This window comes from Salvelinus sp. IW2-2015, unplaced genomic scaffold, assembly GCF_002910315.2.
Source record: "Salvelinus sp. IW2-2015 unplaced genomic scaffold, ASM291031v2 Un_scaffold5639, whole genome shotgun sequence".
In the NCBI taxonomy this organism is placed as follows: Eukaryota; Metazoa; Chordata; class Actinopteri; order Salmoniformes; family Salmonidae; genus Salvelinus; species Salvelinus sp. IW2-2015.
Window position 1 is genome coordinate 2,579 of NW_019946904.1, and position 6,146 is coordinate 8,724.

Sequence of the window (6,146 nt, forward strand, 5' to 3'; positions counted from 1 at the left end):
TAAATCCACCAGCGTTCTATAATGACACTATTAGATTGTGTTTCTTACATCAGCAAACAGCTAGTTTGTCTTTTCTTAGCAAGTTGCCCTAAATCTTGTGAGATGCTAATTGTTAGCCGCTAATGCTAATAGCTAGTTAGCTAATAAATGTACTGAGTCAGAGCAAACGTAGCTAGCTGATACAGCCTGATAATACCAGTAATGGTGTAGACCTAAATCAGCATGTTGTTTGTGCAACAGTATCTTCTAAACCAAAGAGGAATATGCAGAGCAAGAATATGTTAGCTATATGAAGTAGCTAAGAGAAAACATCCAATGTCGCCAAAGCTTATAGGGTCCCCTAGGAAACACTTATCAACACTTTAGTTCCTACCCTGTCACAATAACACCTCTCTGGCATTTTAATTCGTTGTCATCTCAAACACTGTAAAGTGCCCATTATTATACTCTAACAATAGAATTAGAATAGTCATTCTATTTCCATGATTCCAACAGTTTTGCTCTAATTGGCAAGTCAAATCGCAAATGCAATATTTGGTTAAAATAAGTCCTAGATTAATTGCCCATATCGTGCAGCCCTACGGGGAAATTATCTAAATTGAGCAGTGGTGTAAAGTACTTAAGTAAAAATACATTCAAGTACTACTTACTTTACTGTTTTTATTTTTGACAACTTTTACTTTTACTTCAGTACATTCCTGAAGAAAATACTGACTTTTTACATTTTCCCTGACACCTAAATGTACTCATTTTGAATGCTTAGCAGGACAGGAAAATGGTCCAATTATCAAGAGAACATCCCTGGTCATCCCTACTGCCTCTTATCTGGAGGACTCACTAAACACAAATGGTTTGTTTGTAAATTATTGGAGTGGTGGAGTGTTGGAGTGTTGGAGTGTGCCCCGTGCTATCCGTAAAATAAAAAATACAATAAAATGGTGCCGTCTGGTTTGCTTAATATAAGGAATTTGAAATTATTTATACTTTTACTTTTGATACTTAAGTACATTTCATAAATTACTTTATATTTTAATGTAACCTTTATTTAACTATGCAAGTCAGTTAAGACCAAATTCTTACTTACAATGACATCCTACCAGGAACAGTGGGTTAACTGCCTTGCTCAAGGGCAGAACGACAGATTATTATCTTGTCAGCTCGGGATTCAATCCAGCAACCTTTCAGTTACTGACCCAGCGCTCCAACCACTCAACTATCTGCCGCAGCAGTTTTGATACTTAATTAAACCAAATAATTTAGACTTTTACTCAAGTAGTATTTTACTCGATGACTTTCACTTTTACTTGAGTAAATTTCTATTAAAGTATCTGTACTTTTTCTCAGTATGACTATTGGGTACTTTTTCCATAACTGCAATTGAGTGCAGAAAATGAAGATATGATAAAAGTGATGACATTTGTTTTGGTTGAAGTTGAATTGTAAAGTATAAACCAATCAGAATGGAGAAAGACTCATTGAAATCACTTGTGTTGCCGCCCTGCCACACTACTCATAAAGCAAATGTACAACTTTTACAATTCAAAAATGAAAAATACGTCAAAAACCATCATACCGTCATTTTTTTTTTTAATACAGAGATATTTTGGCCATATCGCCCAGCCCGAGTGTGTGTGTGTGTGTGTGTGAGTTCCTTTAGTGACATATGTGTACCCCCACGCACACACACACTGGACACACAAACTGGACACACACACACACTGGACACACACACACACTGGACACACAGTTAAAAATTCTGGATCATAGCACCAAATGTAAAACTGTAAGCTTCGCTGTGCAAACACATATGGTGTGGACTATGTGTGCCTGGTAAACACATGTGGATCTGGTGAACAGTTATCACTTGTTGACCAACTACAGGAATACTGACCTCAGAGTCTCCAGTTTACAGTGGGGATTCCCCAGTCCAGCAGAGAGCAGCTTCACTCCTGAATCCTTCAGGTCATTGTTACTCAGGTCCAGCTCTCTCAGGTGTGAGGGGTTTGACCTCAGAGCTGAGACCAGAGAAGCACAGCCTTCCTCTGTGACTCCACAGCCTGACAGCCTGACAAAGAGATCATCATGACTTCACAAACACACTGTTAATTTAACGAGTAGTGTAGAAGGACAATGGCAGATGCATTTGGTTTANATGGTGTGGACTATGTGTGCCTGGTAAACACATGTGGATCTGGTGAACAGTTATCACTTGTTGACCAACTACAGGAATACTGACCTCAGAGTCTCCAGTTTACAGTGGGGATTCCCCAGTCCAGCAGAGAGCAGCTTCACTCCTGAATCCTTCAGGTCATTGTTACTCAGGTCCAGCTCTCTCAGGTGTGAGGGGTTTGACCTCAGAGCTGAGACCAGAGAAGCACAGCCTTCCTCTGTGACTCCACAGCCTGACAGCCTGACAAAGAGATCATCATGACTTCACAAACACACTGTTAATTTAACGAGTAGTGTAGAAGGACAATGGCAGATGCATTTGGTTTATTCTCCCAAACAACATATAGATTCATCTTCCTTCTCCGAGAATTGTATGGTCATAATGTTATACTAATGTGAAAATGCACTGATTAAATATGTTTTTCAACATAAAATTATATACATATTATAATACATATTTTTCTCTACACTGGATATTTCTTCCTGATGATTAGTTCTTAAATGTCATTTTATTTACTCACAGAACAGCTCTGGAGGCTTTGACCACTGGCAACAGCCTCAGAAGACCTTCCTCTGATCTGGAGTATTTCTTCAGGTCAAACACATCCAGCTCCTTTTCTGAAGTCAGCAACACAAAGACCAGAGCTGACCACTGTGCAGGTGASAGKTTGGGTTTTGAGAGACTTCCTGAKCTCAGGTAKCTTTGGATCTCCTCCACTAGAGAATGGTCATTCAGTTCATTCAGACAGTGGAACAGATTGATGCTCCTCTCTGGAGAGGGATTCTCCCCGATCTTCTCCTTGATGTACTTSACTGTTTYTTCATGGSTCTKTGAGCTGCTTCTTGTCTTTGTCAGAAGACCTCGTAAGTGCTTCTGATTGGACTCCAGTGAGAGGCCCAGAAGGAAGCGGAGGAAAAGGTCCAGGTTTCCCGTCTCACTTTGTAAGGCTTTATCCACAGCATTCTTGTAGACAGTAACTTTAGGCTTGTCTCTGAACAGCGCAGAAACGTTCCTGTACGTTGATTGCGGTTCGGCCATTAGATTCTCATTGTTGTTGATGAATGAGAGGAACACATATACAGCAGCCAGAAACTCCTGAATGCTCAGATGTACAAAGCAGTACACCTTGTCCTGGTACAGCCCACATTCCTCTTTAAAGAGCTGTGTGCACAATCCTGAGTACACTGAGTCATCATTGACATCAATGCCAGCCTCTTTCAGGTCTTCTTCATAGAAAATCAGATTGCCHTTCACAAGCTGTTGAAAAGCCAGTTTTCCCAGTGACAGAATGCTCTCCTTATTCCAGTGTGGAYCTGTCTCTTCTTTCCCARGATACTTTTCATTCTTCTGTTTGGTATGAAACACCACAAGGTGTGTGTACATCTCAGTCAGAGTCTTGGGCATCTCTTCTCTCTTATGTTTCAGCATGTGTTCAAGGACTGTTGCAGAAATCCAACAGAAGACTGGAATGTGGCACATGATGTGGAGGCTCCTTGATGTCTTTATGTGTGAGATGATTCTGCTGGCCAGGTCCTCATCACTGAATCTCTTCCTGAAGTACTCCTCCTTCTGTGGGTCATTGAAGCCTCGTACCTCTGTCACCTGGTCAACACACCCTGAAGGGATCTTATTGGCTGCTGCAGGTCGGGTAGTTATCCAGAGGAGAGCAGAGGGAAGCAGATTTCCCTTSATGAGATTTGTCAGCAGAACATCCAYKGAGGTTGACTCTGTGACGTCMCAACAGATCTTGTTCTTCTGGAAGTCTAGGGGCAGTCGGCACTCATCCAGACCATCAAAGATGAACAGAACTTTGTACTTGTCGTAGTTGGAGATTCCTGATTGTTTGGTTTCCATTGAGAAGTGATTGAGGAGTTCAATCAAAGTGTGTTTTTCCCCTTTCATCAAATTCAGCTCCCGGAAAGGGAATGGAAATACAAATTGGACATCCTGATTTGCTTTTCCTTCAGCCCAGTCCAGAATGAACTTCTGCACAGAGACTGTTTTTCCAATGCCAGCGACACCCTTCGTCAGCACAGTTCTTATAAGTTTGTCTTGTCCTGTTAAGGATTTGAAGATGTCGTTACATTTGATTGCAGTCTCTGGTCTTGCTTGTTTCCTGGTTGTTGTCTCAATCTGTCTCAGCTCATGTTCATTATTGACCTCTCCTGTTCCACCCTCTGTGATGTABAGCTCTGTGTAGATCTTATTGAGAAGTGTTGGGTTTCCTTGTTTAGCGATCCCCTCAAAYACACATTGAAACTTCTTCTTTAGATTAGATTTGAGTTCACGTTGGCAAATCACAGCAAGCTCATCTGAATGAAGAAATAACACAGAGGATATTAATATTACGTCTGTTTTAATGCCTACAGTATTGAAGGACTGTTATAAAGTTTTATAGCATTATAATAATTTATTATCTTAACTGACTGTATAAATGTGTAAATGCTTTCATAATGCATTACAGACTGGTGTGAATGATTATATTATTATTGGTATTATTGATGGTATTATTAATGTTCTCTCTCTCTCTCTAAATGAATCACCACAACACATCCCTGCTGCTACTTGATGAGGTCACTAGGTGTTGTGTTAAGCTGCTACAATATCATTGAGTTACACAGCTACTTTAGCTGTACTTTAGCTAGAGCTTTAAATGTTATAAAACAGCATTCAACATGAGGCAGACAGATCTTACTTTTCTCCAGTGTGTCAGCAAGCTCCTTCTGGTTCATTTTCCTCAGGACGTGCAGTGTGATCTTCAGAGCCCCTCTCTGGCACTGCTCTCCTGCTTCTCATCTTCAGCATCCACCACTTCCTCATCCTGCTTCTGACTCTCAAAGCCTTCTGGGAGTTCTGGACTAAAGATTTCTCTTGAACATCTTCAGCTCGTTCTTCAAAAATGTAATAATTTTCTCTTCAAGCAACTGAAATAAATCAAGTAAATAATAAGCAAGAAAGAGAAGAAATGCTTTCTCATCAACACATTATAATGAATGATTGACAGATCAACTTTGCTTGAGGTAAACAAAAACAAATGTACATAACAGGACCACATACACTGAATATGGAGGCCAGGTCTGTTTGATGACTCTGGGAAGACTGACCACTGAGAATCTCTGACTCTGATCTCTCCTGTTGGTTTCTGTGGACAAAACATGAGATTACATCTCCTCATCCAGGGAGTACACCACACACACACACACACACACACACACACACACAACACACACACACACACACACAGCACAGGGAATGTTGTGTTTGTTTAATATTGTTTCAGGACTATGAAAATGGACAAAATGATTAGCCTATGGATTATGAAAGCAACAAAAATAAATGGGGAAATGGGAGAGAAATGACTAAAGACAGTGTTGTTTAACTCACTGACCATGACCCATGAGTTTTTCTACCTTTGTTCAGTAGAAAAGTCTCTCTCTCTAAAGTTTCTAGGGGATCCATAGACCAGTCACTCTTCATGGACACACAGCTGGGAACAGGGGAGGCTGGTCTCTCTGCTTGATTGGGCTTCAACATAACAGAGACAAACATTACATCTCTCATCTAATCTGAGCTCTGATGGGGAAACATAAAGAAAAGTTTCATTCAAAACGCTATATATCACTTTCAAGAAATGTTCGTAAATTAGCTTTTATTGTTTAAAGAAATTACGAAAGAGATTGGTGTGTTTTTTTCCTATCTAATCATGGCATGGGGTTGTTCAGTGACAGACATGTATTTGTTTAAAAATCTTTCACTTGATGGTTTCATTTCAGAGAGACAAATAATAATGTTTTATTGCAAAATGTTGTATATTGCCTCACTCTCAGTGAAATCAGTAGTACTGCTAGGTTTTACACAGAATTAATATATATCTGCCTCACTCTCAGAGAAAATCAGTAGTACTGCTAGGTTTTATACAGTAATAATATATATCTGCCTCACTCTCAGTGAAATCAGTAGTACTGTAGGTTTTATC

The 6,146-nt window shown here is 39.9% G+C and overlaps 1 pseudogene; it reads right to left on the bottom strand.

Annotated features, from left to right (window-relative positions):
• Positions 1-1,817: 1,817 nt before the first annotated feature.
• Positions 1,818-6,146, bottom strand: part of LOC112078403 (NLR family CARD domain-containing protein 3-like) — a 36,714-nt pseudogene continuing 32,385 nt past the window's right edge.